The following is a 24423-nucleotide window of genomic DNA, read 5'->3' as shown; positions in this document are numbered from 1 at the left end:
GATCTCCTTTTGTATCAATTTCTCTCTCAGCACATGATACTTGATCGATATATGCTTTGTCTTAAAATGCAACAAAAGATTCTTAAACATACTCACTGTACTTATGTCATCATAGTAAATGATAATAGGTTCTTTAATCTCAATTCTAATATCCTTCAACATCTGATTCATCCACATTACATGATTATAATTATTTTCTGCTACAACATACTCTACCTTAGTAGTGCTCTATGAAATGAAATCTTGCTTATTTCTTAACCAAGAAACTAATCTTCCTCCAAGAAATAATGCTCCACCACTAGTGCTCTTCCTATCTCCATACTCCCTACCCAATCAACATCAATATATCTGTACAAAGTGAAATCAATTGATCTATCATATAAAATTCCACAATCAAATATCCCTTTCAGATATCTAAATATTCCCTTAACTACTGCAAAATGATATTCCTTAGGATTAGATTGAAATCTAGCTACAATCCCAAAAAAAAATTTTATATCTAGTCTAGTGTGAGTCAGATACTACGAATATCCAATCAAAGATGTATACTTCTTCTGACTAACTACACATGTCTCAGCTTTGTTGGATAGCTTGCGATCAGTAATCATAGGTGTGCCAACAGTTTTGCAACTTTCCAAACCAAATATTTTCAACAAATCTTTTAGATACTTACCTTGTGAAATGAATATCCCATCATTATTCTGCATAATCTACAAACCTAACAAATTTATCACTAGCTTCATCATTACCTCCAAAAATGATGTCATCAAAAAATATTACAATGATCAATAAACCATCTTCAATTTCTTCTAGACATAAGTTATTGTCTATCATACCTTTAACAAATCCAATCTTTTCCAAGTAATCGTCCAACCTTGCATACTAAGTTCTTGGTGCTTGCTTTAGACCATAAAGAGATTTCTTTAATTTGCATACCATATCTTTGTCTTCTGAAAAAGGAAATCCCTTAGGCTGCTCAATATAAACTTGTTCTTCTAATTCTCCATTCAGAAAGGTAGATTTAACATCCATCTGATAAACTTTGAATTTCTTGTTCACTACATAAGCCAAGAAAATCCTTACAACTTCCATTCTTTCTACAAGTGCATATTTTTCCTTGTAATCAATACCTTATTATTGTAGATAACCTTTACAAACAAGTATGGCCTTGTTTCTCACAACTTCTCCTTTCTCATTCATCTTATTCTTGAAAACCCATTTTGTTCCTATCACAATCTTGTCTTTTGGTCTAGAAACTAAGTCTTAGAAACAATAGTCCACCAAGATAAAGAAGGGGGGGTTGAATCAGTTATCAAATAACTAAAAAAATTATCAATCTTAAATAATCTTAACTATTCAACAAAAGTAAACAACAACCACAACAAGATGAAAATACACAATTACACCAGATATGTTAACTAGGGAAAACCTTGATTAGGGGGAAAACCTCGATGGGAAATCACAAGATGATGTACTAATATAAATATTCCTCATTAAAGGATGGACCCGATTAGAGTCTATTACAACATTTAGTACATATGATTCCCTGCTAGGAGACTTTGAATCCTTGTTAGAAGATTTCAACCTTGATAAGAGTTGTAGAAGGCAGAAGGACCCACTGTCCAAATAGCTTCTAGGGCAAGACCATTGAACTCACTATCCAACTGATCTCTCAACTATTACTTGTAGAATAATTGTCTTTATTATACTATAAATCCTTTCCTTTGTCTTGTCAACTGGACCAATCACTATCAAAACTTGTAGACTAGGTTATGAACCTTAGATCCAAGTATCAAACTTCAAATCACACAATAAAACCTTGACAACAAAGTTTTCTTCACTTTCACTCTACTATACTTATCTTCACATTTTTTTTTTCATGCTTCTTACAATGTTTCACTTGCATCCTTTTGTGATAAAGGAAAATTTCCTTCCCTGATACCAAATCCATAAAAAGATTGCCTGAGTTGACTATTACACCTTCTCAATTAATTATTATAGGACCTCATTAAGAAAAGGTTACACTTAGTGATATCATTAATCGTTTGCCTTGTAACTTGAATATTTTTTTGTACATGTAACATTATGGCAAGCAAGCTTAGCTACATCATCTCTGGAATGTCTTTTTTACATCTGTAACTTCAGCTTCTTAGAATAACAACTTTTCTAAGAGATATAACAAGTATACTAGAACATGCCTCTATAAACTCAATCTTAGAATAGTCTTCACCACAACTTGCATAACTTCTTCCAAAATTAATATCTTATGCTTGTGGGGTTAGCTGCATATATTAGACACTTAGTAGTATCTCCTTTTAACCTTGCTTATTGAAATTACTTAATGATTTGTCCATACCAATTTGTTCTTTACCTTTGTTCTTTTGTCATATACCACATAAAACTGCTATGTTAACATCAATGACAAACACAATCATGAATGTAACATTTGATCGTGATAATGATCTATTCATGTTTCTAAAATACTCCCCCATAGAAGTATCATCAACATTCATGCTTCCAAAAATCTCCCCCTTTCACATTCATGGCAACATAGATGAAAAACATCTAGTTCTAAAAATACCAACTATAAAAGATTGTTAACCTTTCTTTTCAAATCCTCTTCATCAATCATTCTTCCCTTATTGATATACCTCAATGTGCTCTATAACAAACTATTTTTCTATGCTCAAACTATTTTTCATGCTATAACTTCTCCCTCATTCACATCAATGTCAAAGGTTTCAACAACCATAGATCTCTATAAAAATTGTCTCTAACTTGCTCAAGTGTCCAAAGACACTATTCAAAAAAACATCCAACAAGAGTCCTAGATGACTAAGTCCATCATAGATACTCCCCCATATAAGAAGCATTGACATTCAATCCAATAAAAAATTAATGCTCTATTACACTAGAATGATGCACTATTGTGTCATCTACTCTAATGTAGGAAGGGGCATAACCCCTAGCATACCTCACAAATACTCAAAAGTCTCTTTGCGAAGAGGCTTAGTGAAAATATCTGCAATCTTCTCTTTGGTGCTTACATACTCCAATCTAATTTTCCTTTTTGCAACTTTCTCTCTCAACATGTGATACTTGATAGAAATGTGCTTAGTCTTAGAATTCAACAATGGATTCTTAGACATATTCACTATACTTGTGTTATCACAATGTATGACAATAGGCTCACTAAATTCTATCCTTATATCCTTCATCATTACTTCATGTAAACAACTTGATTACAATTATTTATTGCTACAACATATTTTTATTTTGCTATACTTTTTGTGGTATATTCATGCTTCTTTCTTAGCGAAGAAACCAATCTTCCTCCAAGAAAGAAGGCTCCACCATTAGTGTTATTTTTTTCATCCATACTGCCTACGTAATTAGCATCAGTATACGCATATAAAGTGAAATCATTAGATCTATCATACCACAATCCAAACTCTGGTGTTCCTTTTAGGTATCTTAATATCCTTTTGATGACTGCATAATGTGTTTCTTTGGGATCAACTTCAAATCTTACAAAAATTTCAACTACATTTTCTATATCCAACCTTGTGTGAGTTAGATATTGCAAGCCTTTGATCATAGATCTATACTTCTTCTGCTCAATAGTAGGTGTCTCATTCTTTGTAGATAACTTGTGTCCAATTATCATAGGTGTTCCAATAGGTTTATATGTTTCCAAACTAAACCTTTTTAGTAGATCTTTTAAATACTTAGACTAAGAAATAAGATTCCTTCTTTGTCCTACACAATTTGTAATCCTAGGAAATATTTTGTTTCTCGTATCATGCTCATTTCAAATTCCTTCTTCATTTCTTCTACAAATTTTTCACTTTCATCATCATTTCCTCCAAATACATATCATCAACAAATATCACCAAAAGTATCAATCCATCATCAATTTCTTTCTAGTATAGATTACTGTCTACCATACCTTTGCTAAATCCAAGTTTTGTTAAATGCTTGTCCAACCTCGCATACCAAGTTCTGGGTGCTTGCTTCAAGCAATACAATGCTTTCTTCAATTTTCATACTATGTCCTTTTCATCTATTATAGGAAAACCTTTAGGTTTTTCTATGTATACCTCTTCTTCAAGTTCTCCATTCAAAAATGTTGACTTGACATCCATTTGATACACTTTGAATTTCTTATGTGTTGCATATGATAAGAATAACATTACTACTTCTATTCTTGTCACAGGAGCATATGTTTCATCATAGTCTATTCCTTCTTGCTGTGAGTAACCTTTATATTCCTTCTTTCTATGAGTAACCTTTAAATACGAATCTTGCTTTTTTTCTTACCACTTCACCTTATTCATTCATCATGTTCCTGAATACCCATTCTGTTCCTATCACATTCATGTTTGCTGTCTAGGGACCAATTCCCATGTCTCATTCTTCATTATCTGATCCAATTCTTCTTTCATAGCTTTCTTCCAATAGTCATCTTTACATGCTTCATCTACATTATTTGGTTCAACTTGAGATATCAAACATATTTCTTCATTGATTTTTCTTCCAATGATTTTCTTGGGTGGATGATTATTTTTCATATTCTTACTAGAAGTAGGAGTTTTTATCTCAACTCTTAGCTTTGTTGAAGGTTTCAAGCTTTGTTCCTACCTTAGCTCTCCTTCATTCTACAAATCATTGTTAGCCTAAAAGAATACTTCATTATTCCTTGGTTTAGTAACAATATTCTCTTCATTTTAATTGTAGTCAACTATTATTTCTTGTATACTAAATTTCTCATCAACTCTTACATTTTCACTTTCAACAATAGTCTTAGTTCTTAGATTATAACATCTATAAGCCTTTTTTTTAATGAATAACCAAAAAATGTACCTTCATCACTTCTAGCATCAAACTTACCAATACCATCATCTCTTTTGATATAACATTTACTACAAAAAATTATAAAATACTTAACTATGGGTGAGTGACCAAACCATAGTTCATAAAGGGTCTTGTTTGTGCCTTTCATAACTTGCACTCTATTCAAAGTGTAGACTATTGTATTCACAACTTCTCTCCAAAACATCTTGGATACATATCATTCTTAGCTAACATAGCTCTTGGTACTTCTGTTACTGGCCTATTTCTTCTCTCTGCAATGCCATTTTTTTCAGGGGTTCTCAGAGTTGACAACTATCTTTTCATTCCATTAGCTTCACAAAATATGTTAAACTCATTTGAAGTAAATTCTCCTCCTCTATTTGATCTTAAAAATTTAATCTTCATACCTAATTCATTCTCAACTCTATTCTTGAATACCTTTGCAACCAAACATGTCATTTCAGTAGGATTTAGCTAAAGTACATTACTTGTAATGCCTCGCCAAGGGATCCAAAAGAAATAACCTTAAGTTTTACTAAGTTTGGTAGTATTTTTTTTTTAAACATAAAAGATAAACCATTCACATCAAACACATAGTAGTGGAAGAAATAGCATACATTCAGCTAAAAACATACATAACATGTTACATTCCTTAAGGATCCCATGATGTTGAATCATATTTAAATCTAATCTAATACAAAATCCAATCAAATACCACATCCATATGAAAGAATAATGAAAAGTCCAGTGTCCTTTAAATAATATACATTTTTTCTAAATGCCTCTTAGCAAATTAATTCAGAATGCTCATTCATCCAGTGTACATGTCATAGGGTATGAAAGGCTTAAAAGAATATACATATGTAAAAATAGAAATCATTTATCCTCTTTGGATCCATGATATGAGTACAATAAAGTAAATAAAACCATCCACCATACATGATACATCCATACATCAATAAGATATAACATCCATCATAATGATCCATGAATAGAATAAAGGTAAATGCCAACAAAGAATGCTCTAGCCACAATGACAACGGATGGATCTCAATGGTAAGAGTGAAAAAGCACTACCACCTAATTGCGTGGAACCTAAATGGACCACTCCTACTACACTGAGGAGATAGTCTCAAGTCCGAAATAGGATATCAAATCACATAACATAGAAACTATCTAAGTCTAGGAATCCTAAAAGTATACTAACTCAAAGGTTCCAACATAGATCGACATCTAGACCCAGAGGCACACAAGACACATAGGAATCTAATATGTAAGCAGGAAAGTGTCATTACACAAATCATGTTTGGAGTTACCTAAGTAGTCCCTTAGGACTCATGGGTCCCTAGTGAACCCTGCGGCCACTAGTATCCTCTCGTACTAACAAGGCATACTACAGAATGCAAGGTCATAACCAAGTTTTCTCTCTACTCCCATCCTATTATGTACTAGCACTCGAGGCATGGGTGAGAACATACAATTATCTCTTATTAGGTTCATTAAAGTTAGTATTTAGTGTAAAACTATCACTTATTAAACAACTTATAATGGGTTACCCCCAGGACCACTTAGGGTCCTCGGCCCCCATTGCAAGCCACTTCCTAACACTACATATAGATAGCCTACCCTAAACTCATGAAATCAAAAATCACAAAATCATAGTAAAATCACCTCAGTCCTATACAAGTGACTGGGAAGTATCATAAAGATAATCATAATAATCATATTAGTTCTCTACGAGCAACTAGAAAGCAACAAAGATAAATCACAATCTCCATCAGTTCTCAATGAGCAATCGAAAAGTAATAGAGATAAGTCACAATAACCATCGGTTCTCAATGAGCAACTAGAAAGTAACAAAGATAAATCACAATATCCATCAGTTCTCAATGAGCAACTAGAAAGTATCCCAACAATATTGATCAATGACTCAAAATGGTTAAATTAGGTATCTCATAGCATATAACTTGCTATCCCACAAAGACACTAAAACATAGTAACCAACAATATAAACATACTCATCATAAGCATACCATCACATACATGGTTGAGAAAAAATGATCAAGATCGAGTCAACATGATACCACACTCACAAAACCCCTAAGCCTCTGGTAGATGTCCTATAACTGGTCAACAATCTAGTCAACTCCAAAACCCCAAAAAGATAGATAGCATAAAGAAACAAGATACAAATAGATGCTTGGGTTTTCTTTTACAATCACATGGTTAAGCCAAATATGAGGTTTTAGTTTTCGTTTCAGAGTTGTTATCATGTATGATATATCCTCTGTTATCTTATAATTAACTCAAGTATTTGTTTAAATAGAAAAAAGATTTACCCCCACAATTTGAAGATTAATTTTCTAAATTTACTAAGAGTAAAAATCCTATTTGTTTTAAGTTTGTGAAGGTAAGATTCCTATTGAATCGTAGTTCTACTGAAGTCGAATTAATCATCTTAAAAGATTTTCCTATCTTACTAATTAACACTCATATTAATTAAATTGAATTTTATTTTAAATAAACAAATGCCTAATTAATATTTATAAATTAATTTTAAATAACTCAATAATTATGTTAAATATCATTATTAATTTCATAAATTAAAAACTTTTAATAACTTTGTTATTAAATTAACATTGAAAATGAATAAATATATTAAAAATACTTAAATTTAATTAAATTTAATAAAATTTAAAAACTTAAATAAAAATCCAATTTACAGTTAATATACCCTGCGATTTTAATTTGTCTAGGCATAGGAAGTATCTTGCGATTTAACTTGTTTGGGCATTGTTTATTAAAATAGTCGCCATCCCTTAATAAAGGGAGGTCGCGACTTGCCATGATAGTGGCCTACCGCATAGCCTTTAAGGCTGCTGGAAGTCCACTGTCATGGATAGTGCCTATGGTAGGGGGTGGGATGTGACTAGCCACCTCCCCATTCAATTTAATATTATATATATATTTTTACATTTTTTTATAAAACATTTTTTTTAATATGAATTTTTTTTAATAAAAATGTTTCCCTTTCCAAAAACTAGTATAAATTCTTTTCAAAATTTGGTGAAACAAATTCATTTTTAAATGAATGCATACACATATATATATATTTTTAAAAATTAAATCCAATAATTAATCTAATGGATGAAACAATGTATCCATTTTTTTTCTTTTGGTTTAATTTCCTCTAAGAAGATTTTCCCAATTAAAAATTCAAACCCTTCCCAATAAATTTCTCAATCTAGAGTCTACTGGGAGGAAAATCATATTGAACAAATAAAAACATTCCATGTACAGAGAAATTTCCAAATATTCAAAAACCACAACATGATATATTCTTCACAAGAATTATCTAGACAATCATCTAACAAACACGAAGAAGATAGGAAAGAAAAGAGCATATTCAAATTATGTGAAATTCAAAAGCATCTACCTAGATACCGATGCTAAATTGCTATGCCGCATAAAACTATAGAGAACAATTCCCTTTTTAGAACTTTCTCCTTTATGAAAATTTCTCCCTTCTCCAAAATTCATAGTGAATTGAAAATGAACCCCCAAATTGTGATAAAGAGTTCTCTTCCTAAAATTGGGGCACTAATTGGGCATTCACCCCAGAGAACTCTTTGCTCACAACCTTTTAACTATTTATTATCTTTTATTTGTCTTTCTTTTATCTTTGCCATGCACATACATTAATTAATTAAATTACTTTATTTAATTTTTACCTAACCTCTTTTAAATTAATTTATTTAATTTAGCCTCATGCATGAATCATGCAATCATGAAACTTTAAATAAATTGATTTCTTTTCCCACTTCTAAATTTATTTTTGAACGTTAATTTTGACAACTATTTATTAACTTAAATAATAATATTATTTAGCATTTTATTTAAAAATGCACTCTAAATATATTATTATTAAATTAACTAAATATTATCATGTTCCAAATTTAAACTTATAAATTTATCCTCAAATTTACTTCTTTTATTTAATTCTTTTTATTTAAATTAATTTTTCATTAAATTAAATCATTAATTAAATATTTTATTTAGACTTAATTAATAAAAAATTCACCAAAGACTCATAAAGTAAAATACAAAAACCCATCATAGAAAAATTCATAGAAAATCATACCAAGGAGTTATAATCATGAATTATGTCATCGGACGCATTCAGATGGTAGACTACTCACATACTTGTCCTAATTTTCTAGGACAAATGGTTTAAGGGTTTACAATTTGGACTTAAGAATTTATCCACCCTTTCTTACCATTGAGATGATGCAATAGAGTACACTCATCCTGGCAATTCAAGCAAGTTGATACCTAGTACTTACAACTAGCTTAAAATCCACACATATACATACACAATATATACTAAGCTAAATAGGAAATGACAGAAAGTGGTGCATTGTGTAGATCTCAACTAGGTGGTGACTACGACTCCCTTCCTTAACCACATCATAAATGCCATACATAAAGAAAACAAACACACACACCATACACATGCAATATGGGGTAAGTATCCATAAGAAAACACATATGATAATCCATCTAACTAAACATAATCAATAACTTAACAACATTGTAATAATCATCATGCACACATGAAGTATAGAGTACTAAGTCATCTCATCATATATCATCTAAGTTTGGGACAATATCTAATAATCTCAAAATAATGCTACTAATCATCAAACATAAAAATGGCCTAAAAGAGTTTGGCAATAATAGCAAAAATAAAAACTAGCAAAAGTAGACTAGGGGTAGGCACTACATTACCTCTAGATCTGGTTCCTATTCCAGTTACCTTTCCATCTTTGTCTCTGATCATGCATGTCTTCTCTATGAATTGTAACTAATAACCTTTATCCACTAGTTGTCCAACACTAGAAGATTGTGTTTTAAACCATCAAAAAAATATGCATACTTAGTGTTAGTCTTACCATCAAGAGTTATAGATCCAATACCTTTAACATGGCATGCTGCATTATTTCCAAGTTTGACAATGCCTCCATCATGACTTTTGAAGTCAACAAACTTGTTCATATCACTAGTCATATGATGTGAACAACCACTGTCGATTATCCAATCAAATTTCTTTTCAACCTATGATACCAAAGCCATTTTCTATGGACTTTCTTCTTAAATAGCTACAAATCCTATTTCATCATCACTAGCACTTACTGCTTGTTCATCAAAATCATCTTCTTCATTTGCATACAAACACTCCCTATCACTTCTAGGTTTTAAATTTCCTCTATACTTTTTCTCTCTTTTAGGACACTTAGATGCATAATGACCAAATTCATTATAAGTCTAATATTTAAAGATTTTCTTACCATCCCTTTCTCTTCTTGCTAGAAGTTATACTCCTTCTATCTTTTTGTCCTCATTAGTTTGCTTCTACTAGCAAAGTCTCCTCTAGCACTTGTGCTCCTCAATAAAATAGGTCAAATATTTAGGGCACTAAAAGTTGTTTCTATTCTAGTCAATTCTCCAAACTATCTAAAATCATTCTCAACTTCTTCAAGTCTCCCAAGTAGGGTTTCCTTTGTGAAATATTTGGTACAAGAAATCAACAACTATATCATTTGAGCTACTTACTTAAATGATGACATTAAGCTCTTCAATATCTTCCAGATCACCTCATCATCTTGTTTGTTTCCTCCTTGATATGTAATACTTGTAGTAATTTCTAATATCTTGCCTACATATGTTCTTATAGATTCATCTTCCATGATTTTAGCATCTTTAAATGCAAAAATTCAACTTTGTAACCTAAATTTCTTAGAATGTTCAACACATGAAAAACTATTTTTCAGAGCTTTCCAAATCATATAAGAAGTAATAAGTGACTTTACCTAGTTGTACTCAATTTCATGAAGTGCAGACAATAGTTCTTCTCTAGCTCTCATGTCACACATGAAAAGCTCTCTCTTCCTTCGTATAAGTTTCCAAATTTTTTTTGGCAATGATTGTCTTTTCTAATTTTTTCAAGATCCAATATCTTGGACCCATATGCAATAGATGTATCTTCATCTTTTCCTTCCACCTGTCATAATTTGTTCCATCAAACTTTAGACTATCCTTTTTTAATATGTTTCCCATGGATCTCCCAAAGTTGTTTAACTTTATCTTCAAGGACCTGATGCTTTGGTACTAATTGTTAGAAATAATATTCCACCAATATAACTAAGAGGGGCAAGGATGGGGGGGGTGAATCAGTTATTCAAAAATTAAAACATTTATCAATCTTAAATAATCTTATTCATTTAACCAAAGTAAACAACAACCACAACAAGATAGACATACACATACACAATTAAACTAGATATGTTAACTAGGGAAACCCTTGATCAGAGGGAAAACCCTAGTGGGAATGATGCCCACAAGATGATGTACTAATATAAATATTCCTTACTAGAGGATAGACCCTTTTAGAAGTCTATTACAATATTTAGTACATATGAATCTTTGTTAGGAGACTTTGAATCCTTGTTAGAAGATTCCAACCCTGTTAGGAATTGTAGAAAGTGGAAGGACCCACTATCCAAACAACATCTAGGGAAAGATCATTGAACTCACTATCCAACTAATCTCTCAACTATTCCTTGTAGAATAATTGTCTTTCTTGTACTATAACTCCTTTCCCCTATCCTGTCAACTAGACCAATCACTGTCAAACCTTGTAGACTAGGCCACGAACCTCAGATCCAAATATCAAACGTCAAATCACACAATAAAACCTTGACAATGAAGTTTCCTTCACCTTCACTTTGCTCTTCTTATCTTCACATTCCACTCTTTGTGCTACTTACAATCTTTCACTTGCATCTTTTTGTGATAAAGTAAAATGTCCTTCCTTTATACCAAATCCATAAAACAATTCCTTGAGTTTGCTATTACACCTTCTCAATTAATTATTATAGGACCTCATTAAGAACATGTTACACTTAGTGATATCATTAATCTTTGGCCTTGTAACTTGAATAAATTTTCATATATTTAACATTATTAAAATTGATCTTAGCTATATCATCTCTAGAATGTCTTCTTCACACCTATAACTTTGGCTTTTTAGAATAACAACTCTACTAAGATATATAACAAGTTTACCAAAACATGCCTCTATAAACTCTATCTCAAAATAGCCTTCACCTAAAATTTCATAACTTTTTCCAGAATTAATATCTTATGCTTCTAAGGTTAGCTTCATGTACTAGACACTTAGTGAAATTACTCAGTGATTTGTCCATAGCAACTTGTTCTTTATTACCATTCTTCTGTTAGATACAATAGAAAACTACTATGCTGACATCAATGAAAAACATAGTCATGAATGCAACATATCATCATGATAATGATCTAATCATGTTTGTACCATACTCCCCCATAGAAATATCATTATAATTCATGCTTCCAACACTAACTCCTATGTATCATTCTTTACTATCTGATTAATTTCTTCATTCATTGCTTGGATCCAATTATTATCTTTGACTTCTTCATCTTCGCACTTGAGTTCAATTTGAGATATCAAGCATATCTCCTCATTTACTCTATTCCTTTTCATAATGCCTTTGTCTTTACTTCCAATTATCTTCTTAGGATGGTGATTCCTTGTAAGATTTTTGTTAGGGGTGGGAGTTGACATCTTAGCTATTATCTCTTCTCTAGGTTCAAAAATCAGTTCTCCTTTATTCTCAAAAGTTAGCACATCATTCTGCAAGTCATTTCTAGTGTTAAATAAAACCTCAACATTATGTCTAACAATTCCAAATTTTTCCTATTCATTTAAATTATAATCTACCATATTTTCTTTTACTTTAAACTTCTCATCAATCCTTACATTTTTTCATTTAACTATTGTCTTAGTTTTATAGTTGAAACATCTATAAGCCTCATTGTTTAGTGAATATCCAAAAACATATCTTCATCGCTTCTTGGATCAAACTTACCAATGTCATTATCTCTCTTGATATAACATTTTCTCCCAAATATCCTAAGATATTTGAATGATGGTGAATGTTCAAACCATAATTCATAAGGTGTCTTGTTCATACCTTTTTTGATCTTTACTCTATTCAGAGTATATACTATAGAAATAACTACTTCTCTCCAAAATGTCTTAGAAACATCATTCTCAAATAACATTTCTATAGCTGCCTCTGCTACATGCTACATGGACTTATTTCTTCTCTCAACAATCCAAATTTTTCTTAGGTGTTCTAGGTGTAGATAGTTGTCTTTTGATTCCATTTTCTTCATAAAATATGTTAAATTATATAGAGGTGAATTCTCCTCTATCAGATCTCAAACACTTAATCTTAACATTGGATTCATTCTCAACTCTATTCTTTAATATCTTAAACTTCTCAAAAGCTTCATATTTCTCTTTAAGAAATGCTACCTACACTATTCTAGTGAAATCATTAACAAAGATCATAAAATACCTTTCACCATAGAATCCTCTTGTTCAAGAAGGATCACTCAAGTCCATGTGAACGATCTCTAGCTTCTCAATGATAGTGAAGTTTTTGCTAGGGAATGATAATTTCTTCTTTACAATGTTATCAAATTTTATGTGATAGAATCTTCTATTGCCAGAACCAACTATTGTCCACTTTAGGTACCAAACATGTCATCTCAATAGGATTCAATTGAAATACATTACCTCTAGATCTAGTGCTAGTTCTAATCATCTTATCATCTCTGTGTTTGAGAGTGTAGGTCTTCTTAATAAATTGTAATTGATGACCTTTGTCCACCAATTGTCCAACACTCATCAAGTTGTGCTTCAATCCATCAACAAAAATAGACATCATCAGTGTTAGTTTTAACATCAAGAGTAATTGATCCAATTCCTATTATATTACAGGCTGCATTGTTACCAACTCTAACAATACCTCCATCATGATTCTTACACTTGACAAACTTATTCATATCACCAATCATGTGATGTGAAAAACCACTATCAATTATCCATTTAGACTTCTTTTTCGCTTGGGTAACTAGACCTCTTTCTTCTCTAATTTCTCTATCAAGATCATCTTCCTTGATATCCAAAAATCCTAATTCATCATCACTCTCACTTTGACCTTTTTCATCAGATTCTTCATCTTCATTTGCATACAAAAAATTTCTATCTCTATCTCTTGTAGAGGTAAACTTCACTTTATAAATTTTCTTTTTTTGTAGGACATGTAGATGCATAATGACCAAATTCATTACAAGTCCAACATTTAAAGATTTTATTACCATCTTTTTCTCTTCTCACCAGAAGGGCTATTCATTCCTCAATCTTTTTGTGTTCATCAGCTTTGTTTCTGCCAACAAAATCTCCAGGGATGCTTGTACTCATCAAATTAGGTTGAATATTTAGGGCACTAAATGTTGTTTTGATTCTTTCAAGTTCTCCAAACTATCTTAGATTTGCTTCTGCTAATTCTAATCTTTAGAGTAATGTTTCCTTAGTGAAATCCTTAGTGCAAGGCATCACTAGCTAAATCATCTATGCAATTGGCTTGAATGGTGGTGTCAAACTTTTTAAGATCTTGCATATGACTTCATCATCCTCCTTGGTTCCACCATGAGACTGAATACCTATAACCATTTGTGATATTCTGCCAATATAACCTCTTACAAATCCATGTTCCATCATTCTAGCATCTTAAGATGCACATATCTAATGTGGTAATCTCATTCTTTTTGCATGACTATCACCTTCAAAAGTAGACTCTAAAGCTTTCCAAATTTCATGAGATATTACAAGTGATTTTACTTGACTATACTCATTCACTAGAAATGGTATCAATAGGGCTTCTCTTGCTCTCATGTTACACATGAATAGATCTCTTTTTCCTTCATTGCAACCTTCAAGATCTTCTTCTTTAATGATTGTCTTCTAATTTTTTGTGAAGATTCAATATCTTGGACCCATGCACAAGATATGAGTCTTCATCTTCTCCTTTTTTGGCCCTTAAAATCTTGGACTATCCTTTCTAAACATATTTTCCATTGATCTCCCAAAGCTATTAATCTTTTTCTTTAAAGACCTAAAGTTTTGATACCAATTGTTTGAATATATAGTCCATTGGTATAATTGAGACGGGGCGACAGGGTGGGGGGTGAATCAATTATGCAACTAATATAAAAAATAATAATCTTAAATAATCTTAACCATATTAGTAATGTAAAATAAAACCACAACACAATACTCAAACATAATAACACTAGATATGTTAACTAGAAAACCCTTGATTAGAGGGAAAACCCTAGTGGGGATGGTTGCCCACAAGATGATGTACTAATATAAATATTTATTTTTAGAGGATAGACCCTATTAGGAGTATGTTACAAGATTCAGTACATATGAGTCCCTATTAGGAGAATTTGAATCCCTGTTAGGAGTAGTGGAAGACAGCTAGACCCGTCACCCAAATATCTTCAAGGGAAAGACCAATGAACCCACTATCCAAATGAACTCTATATTATTCCTCATGAACTAAATTGCACTTCCTTCCTCTATCTCTATCCTGTCAACTAGACTTTTGCTCCTTTAGATCTTGTAACCAGATCTCGAACTATGCATCCAATAATCCCTTGGATTGCTCACATGTATTCAATAAGAACTCTACTCCTTTTCACAATTCACACTTTAACAATGATCACAATACTTCAATACCCTTGATCACACTTGATCACACTATTACAATCAAGAAAACATCTTTTCTTTATACCATATCTTCCTAATAATTCCTCAAGTCAGCTTTGATGCCTTCCCAATTAATTGAAATAAGATAATTAATTAAATTACAGTTACAATAGCATTATTATAATACCCAAAATTGGCACATTGGTATGCTAAACCAATTTTAGTCTATTGATCTCATCTAAAGTCCTATTGTACTAGGAAATTTTGATTTTGATAATCTCTACTTCGCCTCAGTGTCAAATGTAGTAAATGATTAATTAAACACTTACACTAATTAATTCCTAAATACTCATTGGATTGGCTAAATTAACCTATTAATTGAATTATAAGTCCTGGTACTTTAATTTAATTAAATTTGCCCCTTTAGCCAATATACATGAGGAATTAAATATATTTGATTTAATTAAATATCCTTATTCTAATTATTGGGTTTGATTATTTAATTAATTATAATATTCAATTATGAGGTCTATTTAATTTCCTTAAATCAAATATATTCTCCAATATTCTCTCTTCAAGTCAGAATTGGAAACATTGAGTTGACTAAAGTTTGAAAATGAATTAAATTAGTTAACTCCTTATTCTACTTAGAAGTAATCAATTAACTTCCTTTTCATAAGGAAACTTTCTATTCTGACTAAATCTTCTTCGGATCTTGACTATTCATTCAAATTGATCTCAATCGTTGATCAATTCTTGGATTCTATTTAAGAAACTCTCAATTCCTCATTTTAGAGGTTGAAAAGTTAATTACATTGAACTTATGCTGAAATAATTACTCAATTATTCTTGTGTTCTTAGTTATTACTTCCATATTATTTCATTCATAATAGATTAATCATTCATTCATCTATATTAATCTATTCTTTATATTTCTAGATTAAATGCGTACATCTAGCATAAATACTGCTCATCATTTAGCTTTAAAAATCCTTCATTATGGATGTCTAGTTGCTAGCTTCTTGGTCTGAGAGCAATTAGAAAAATCATTCTAGCTAGAAGGCAATAGATTGACCTATTGGACATTTTGGATGAACAATCCCATGTTCATTTTGGGATGATTCCTTAGATAATGATTATGTTGAAGTGTGTGTGAATCACAAAGGCCCGCATTTAGCCCTCACATTTTTGGCGCCCACCATGGGGCAGAGAAAATCAATTTTTCTGGCCTCATTTCTTCTATTTTCTACTTATTTTTAGCTTTCCTTTTGTACAAAACATCTTTTTCTCACATTGGAAGTCATTCCCTTATGCAAGAAAATGCAAAATTTGTATTTCCCTGCATGGATTACTGTACTTTCTCATATGAGAAAATAGACAGTTTACACTTCATTGTGAGGTTCAATGCACTTTCTCATGCCATATGTTGTGTTTGTTTGCACCAGACTTGACACCAATAAACTAAAAGTATGCATTTTGTCTTCATTTTCATGATTTCTTTGATCTAATAACTATTTTTGCAGCATTTATTTGATGATATCTAACTTTTGATGCAACTTAACAATGGTTTGTAGGACTTTTGTTGAAAATTTTGAAACAATGAGTCTAACACTTTGATTGTAGATCACCTTTTAAAGACACCCTATTACAAAATTTTAGACAATACTGATGGTTTGATTGTAGGATGCTTAGTCAAAGATATGCATGTCAAAAGATATATTCAAACCCACTAAAATTGTGTGTCTTGTTTTATTGCTTTCTTACACATAGTTTAATAGGGCTTGTAAATTTCATAGGGCTCTAGACAAAGGAATAGGGCAGTATGCTATTCAATACTTGGAAGTGATGCCCAAGAGTAAATCAGAAACCTAGAAGCCTTTGGAAGATAGCACCTGAGGGAGGCAAAAAAGTTAGTGGTTCTCCTAAGCAAACATTTTTATGAAGAGATGATGATTTCCTTTTAGGGGATCAAAATCTTGGGAAAAGACAAGTTGGGATTGATAAGATGACTTGGTGATGAACATGTTTTGCATGCTTGGGTAAGTTGATGAGGTAGAGGAGTATGCCATTTCCCCTTGAGGTAAATAAAAAACTTGGACCCTTAGATTCAAACCACTAATCTAAGTCAAACTTTAGAGTGCCTACCGGAGCAATCCAACCTCTGGGAATGACCCAAGTGAGCACACACCTTTTTATGGTGATTCCAACTCACTATAATAAGGAATATTTATAGAGAAAAAGACTCCAAATCCATATTAATTTCTTCCTCTTGATTCTTGATATCACATATCAAGAGGAGGCTCTATCTATTGCACTAGCTGACATTGGCCCTAGTCTTGCTAGTCAAGTCTATGCACTTTTAGATATTGGTGTGGGTCACTAGCCTCAAATTTTTTTGCAAAGCCACTGGGGCTTAATGTGAATGAAATCCAAGTAAGAATTTTGAGATAGTTGCTACCTAGTTCACCTCTAAAAGGGGGCATAATCTTTGTGCAAGGAGGGGGAAGAATCTCTCCTATAGATCCTCGACATAGGCATGTACCTAGATGCTAGTAGGTGGTATATGCACTTGACCCCTACCATAAGGATGCTCTTTCAACATATATGTTATTGAGTCCTTGGAATACACCAAAAATGTAGGTGCCCTCTAGTGGGGTGACATGGTTGTCTGAGGTGAACATATGCACATAAGTTGTGAGACAAAGGTTTCGCTTTCTCTACCATTTTTAGTTATAGGGATAAAGTGTATCTTTTTTGAGTCTTTTAACTTGTCCAAATCTATCAAACAAACAAATAGTCAAGACTCCCCCATCCCTTTGAATTTCTTTGTCCTTAGTGGGATTGTTTGTGACTACTACTTGCTTCCCATTTCTGAAAAAAATTATCTACAAGTAAACCAAAATAATGTCCAAAACTTCAAAACTATGCTAATATCTGCCTAAAGCTTGTAAACATAGTTAGTGTTCTATTCAAAACTATCAAAACCATTCAAAAAAATTTCAAGTTCAATAAAAAAAGTTGTTAATCTAGTCCTTTTTTCATGTCTAGTTCTACACATTTTCATGTGAGAAAACCATCTATCTACACTTCCTTGTAGGATTCTTTATAGTTCCTCACATGACTGGTTGTGAATCTTTGTGCGAGATTTTTCCAAACACTATCTATTCAAACTATTAAATCCTTGGGTGGCTCTATGCAAGTTCCCATGTGATAAAACTGGTCTTAATTTTTTGTTCTAAAACTTTACTTGGTTCTTTGTACTTTCTTGCACAGTTCTTGTCTGTAGACTATCAAAAATGTTCTACCAATTGCATCTTATCGCCTAGTTGTCTCTATTTCCTCACCCTAGAGTCATTTTCTCATGTGAGTCTATCAAATCTATAAAAAATAGTGAGCTATTTTTAGCTCCCTCTTCAAAAACTTGATCCAATTTTGGTCTACAGTTATAAACATTACACTATTCCTCTATCTACAGTAGGCTTATGTTCTAAAACTTGGCTATCACTACTTGAAACATAGTACATAAAAATGGCTAGAAATAAATACACTTAGTCTAACATTCCTAGTCAAGAAGAAGGGATTCTAATTACAAATATGAAGAAACAAATAAAATCAATAAGTGCTCAACTTCAAAGACTAGAAGAAGAAGAAGACACATCATCGAGCACATTCTCCTTGCAAAGTTATTCTAGTTCCTCTAAAGACAATGAGCCATCAACTTCCTATTATGTTGAAACCAAACCCTTGGAAAATAATGTACCCATGAAATCTAAAGGTATCTTTGAAAACAAACCTTGGGAATTTAAACCAAAACATGATTTCACACCTTTGGGAAAATCTTACAAATTAACCTTCAAAGAACTTCTTGAAGAAAAAATCATTATTTTACCTAAAGTCACTTTGGCAGGAGTTTCATTTATGAATAACTATTGTGCCTATCATAGATATAATTTACATAAAACTTCACATTGTAAGGATCTAAAAAGAAAGATCCAAGATCTCTTTGATAATGACATAATTCAAAAATCTAAGCTCTCATCTACTAGAGATTCTACTCTCAAGAAGGATAAACATCATGAAACCAAGTCTAGTAATGGTTTAAATGTGATACTTATCTCTTCCAACATATAATCACCTTCTAAAGTGTCCAATATTTCCAGCACATATTCACCAAACAAAGAACTTGCTACTCCCACTGTTGACTATGTATACCCTCAATGACTACCTTTAAAGGAAACTTAAGCCAACAAATATTGAGTTGTAAGTCTTTTCACTACCTTCACAGATCATGTGTCTTCATACACTACTATGCCTATGAATTGCACTCCAAGTAATTTTGCTTCTAAAATTCAAGTGCCTATTATGCAAACTCCAAAAATAGATTTGCATATAGATTTAGATACTCCCTCATCCTTGAAATTGGTTTCCTATTAGGAGGACTACTCAAATGATGAAGAAACAAGTTTTGATCAAGACCAAGATTGCTTCATCCCCTTTCAAATAATCCAAGATCTCATTTCTCCATCTCAAGAGCCACATAGTCCTCCATATCCCATGTCATGCACCTCTACTAATCAAGATCAAGATATTCCTTCCACCATCCTTAAGGATATTATTAAAGACAAAGAGAAGGATACTTTTACTATGCTACCTAAAATTACTTTTGAAGATAAAAGTGTTCCCTTACCCTTTTGTTCTACCTTGTTACATTCACTTCAAAACTATGCTCAAGCTTTAAATACTCCTATCAAAAGTATCGCTTCTATAACAGTTACTCATAAATCTATTGATGGCTTTGGTCATGTTGCTCACTCTAAAGATGTTGATATCCTTACTCATGGTCCATTCACATTTTGTAAATCTATCCCTTTCCTTATCCATCTAAGCTAAAACCTTCCATTCATATTGGAACCTTATGTTCCTCTATCTCCTACTTCCACTCTCAGCTCATTACACATTCCTCCTACCCTACCCCAAGATAAACTAAGATACACAAACATGAACTCTTCACATTCACCTTTCTATCTAAATTAGTCATACTAGCATCATTCATCCACAAGTCCCAAGTCCTTTGGAATCAATTTGGATGATCAACTCAAACATAAGTGCAAGAATCCATCTTCAAAAGTTCACTATGTCTCCTCTAATAGACATGTGAATGTTAAGAAGGAAAATACACAAAAGAGACTGCAAAGGTACACTATTCAAAGAGTTCAACCAAAGAAAGTGTGGGTTCTTAAATCTGTTATTGATGAAATGCGTTCTAGAGCATCTAATGTAAAATCAAAAGCTATCTTGATTTCCAAGTCTCTTTTGAAGGACTTCAATATTGAAAACAAATCAAAGTTGACATTCAAACTTCCAATTTCTTTCACTCCATCTTCTTCCCAATATCTTCCTAAAATGGTTTCAAAAATTTCTACTCCACCTTCCTCAAAAATGGCTCTATTGCCTCATATATCTAAGCCTCAATCTATTTTGTCCATCATTTCCCCATCATTCCATCACCCTTCAAGGTGTGTGTCAATGTTGATCTTGCCTAATATCTCATCAACCCTCATGAAATTCTCTAAATCTTACACCTACTTTCTATCCTTTCTTGTTTCAATTTTCCAAAATCAACAACCTTATCCTCCATCTACCTCTCATTTTCTTATCATTTTCCTTGAATTACCTTATTATCATATTTGAGCATACCTTTCTATGGCCTTGGTTTATCATAAATTATCTTTCTTTTAGGCATGCTATCTAACTTGAGAAAGCTTGAGCTCTTTCTGAAAAAAAATTTAAAAAATTAAAAAGTGCCTTGGTGAAAACCACTTCTTGTGGCACCTTGGTAGAAAAAGTAAAAGAAAAATAAATCCATCCTATGGTGAAAACCACTTCTTGTCACACCTTGGATAAATACCATGATGCCAACCTGGTATATAGGTGTCATGTATAATTATTCCATCCATAAAATTATATCATGATCTTCTTATCCTTTAGATGTCCCCATTCCCAAATTCATTCACTCATAACCTCCATAACAAAATTTACTATCCTATTTAGTTCAAACCTTGGTATTTATCAACAAAAAGAAGGAGAAAACTTAGTTCTTAGAAATCTCTTGACATGGTCATTTTCTTGGATTACTTATGTGATATCCTTCATTACACCATGAGTTTATATTGCTATATCATATTTCCTTAGCTTGGTTAATCTTGTGAAGACAATTCTTGAGGATCACTTTCTCTCACTTCATACTCCTTGTCTATCCATCTCTACTTACCCATTAACTTTCCTACTACAGCTCATCCTACACCTTGTTAGACACTAGAAATAAATGATATGATCCTGCTTGAGACCTAGTAAAATCTTTAAAATGTTCTAAAAATTGTAAAAAGTCCTATAAAAAAATCTATTATCCTGGTCAAAACCTAGAAATAGGAACCTTGGTAATGCCAAAAATTATTCAAAAATAAACAAAAAAAAAAAAAAAAAATACAAAACAATTAGAAAATAAAAAAGTGTCATTGATGAAAACCTAGTAAATAGGCATCATGGTAGCAAAAAAAAGATTGTCAACCAAGAAGATGATTTAACCTAGTAAGTAGGTGCCTCTTGTTTGAAATTCTATTTCTCATGGTGCATCTTTTGGCTCCTTGTACAATTTCTTTCCTACTTTAATTTGTTGCTTTCTCTCATGCATCCATGGATTGAATCTTATCATTGTCTCAGGGGCAACACCCTATAGTGTCATGGAAGATCTCTCTTGTCAGTCACCAGTTGTTGTAACTGTGTCTACCTACTATCACTTGTGTCACTTTTGAGATTTCTCTCACTAAATATCTCTTGCATTAGTCACTATTTGTTCTAACTATGTGCACCTAGTATTAGTTTGCTTCACTAGAAAGATTTCTCTCTCAAAGATCCCTTAAGCTTTAGTCACTAGTTGTTCTAACTATGTCTACCTACTATCACTTAGCTCCTATTGAGATTCCTCTCAAAGAAGATCTCTTTCATGTTAGTCACCAATTGCTCTAAATACATTTTCCTATTGTCACTCAATTTCTTACTGAGATTCTTATCAATCAAGATTTCTCTATGATGTCAATCACCAGTTGTTCTAACTACGTCTATCTACTATCACTCAGTTCCCTCCTAAGGTTCTTCTTACTAAAGATTCCTCTTTGATTTAATTCACTAGTTATTCTAATTGCATCTATCTATTTTTTTCACCCTACTGAAGATATTTTTGTCATATATGTTCTAAACATTAACACTTGACATGAATCCATTGAAGCAAAAATTGAACTGAATATGTTGAACATGTTTGTGATAGCTTTTCTTTGTTTATTTTTCTTTCACTTTATCATTTCCCTTTGAGAAACTTGAGAATGTTTCTTTTGAATAGAGAAGCAAGGACTAAGGGCATGATCTTTCCTTTGCTTTCTATTTGATGGTCTAGTTTCAATAATCTAAAACATCCATATAAAAAGGGTGTACACTATAAGAGCCTCTATCTTGTGTTGGATGGTAGTGTGTACCTCAACTCATTTTATATGTATACTTCAATGAGGTTGGTTCTTTTCCTTGATTATTTGATTGAATTCTCTATGCTACAGTACATAGTGATACTCATCCTACTAAGTGAACGTATGAGTCACTACAAGTATACTTAGCACACTTCTATCTCAGTTTATGAATGCAAGGGCCATTGCAGAAAAAATATTTACCAATTACTTAGCATGAGAAGGCTCTCTTGTGTGTCTACATGTGAGAAACATTTTGTTCATCCTAGTGTTTTTGCTTTGATCCTTATGTTGGCTTGCTACATCAAAAGGGACAAATGTTCTGGCCATTCTAGTTTCTTGTGCCTTGAATGCTTACATTTACTCCTAAAAAAACTACAATATGTGTCATATTCATATTCCCATGATTGTAATGTTAGTAGGAACTGTACAATATTTGTGGATCTAGCTAAACACTCAGTGATGATAATTTTGCAAGCTTGGTAACCAAACTTAGGGTTGCATCTAGTGTAGGGTTGCATTATATAAGCACATGGTTTGATCATTGATTTACTTGCATCCTTTGTGATGAGAGGTTGTCAGTTTCTTCAAAGTATCAGGTTTCTTTATGACTACACAAATGATTGATTAATCACCCTCTTGGCTATTTTGGCTTCTCTAAACCCATTTTTAGGATCAAATTCAAAAATTGACACACTTAAATAGCTCAAAATTTCATTTTTAAATTTTGGGATAGATGCGATTGAATGCTTGTGTTGATGGAATTACAAGTAGGAAAGGTGAACTACTGAGGGGGGGTGTGAATCAACAATTAAAACATAAACCTTTCACCACTAATCCATCTTATGAATTCAATAGATAAACTTGAAACAACATGAAAAATATAAACATCTAAAACATGTAACACATAAGAAATCACACATTTAATACTTGATATGATTACCCTGAAACCCTCCAAATGAGAAGGTAAAATTAGGGTGGGGATGACACCTATAATTCTTCACTATTGCAACAATAAAGTGTCACCAACTAAGGTTACAATAAGTTCACCATGAGACATGATCTACCCTATAAAAGACATGCCCTATTAAAGGTTTACAACGACTATTAAGTCCCACCTTGTTAGAGGATTTTAACACCCTATTAGAAGTGTGCCTAACTAAAGGATTTCACAACACCCACTTGGAATGTCACCCTTTTAAAGGATCTATAGTAGTTTTTGTTAGATTGTGGTGACTGATCAGGAAAGTACTGTACATACTTCATAAATAGTGGGGTTCGGGGCATCGCTCTGAAAAAAAAAAAAAAATCGGAAGTAGCTGACATGGTAGCCGACATATTATGGCCGACATATGGCTGACATGTTATAACCCTAAAGCGGTTTAATACTTG

Source organism: Cupressus sempervirens, chromosome 6 (assembly GCF_028749045.1).
Source record: "Cupressus sempervirens isolate cs-2001-9-10 chromosome 6, ASM2874904v1, whole genome shotgun sequence".
Taxonomy (NCBI): Eukaryota; Viridiplantae; Streptophyta; class Pinopsida; order Cupressales; family Cupressaceae; genus Cupressus; species Cupressus sempervirens.
This window is presented reverse-complemented; position numbering follows the sequence as displayed.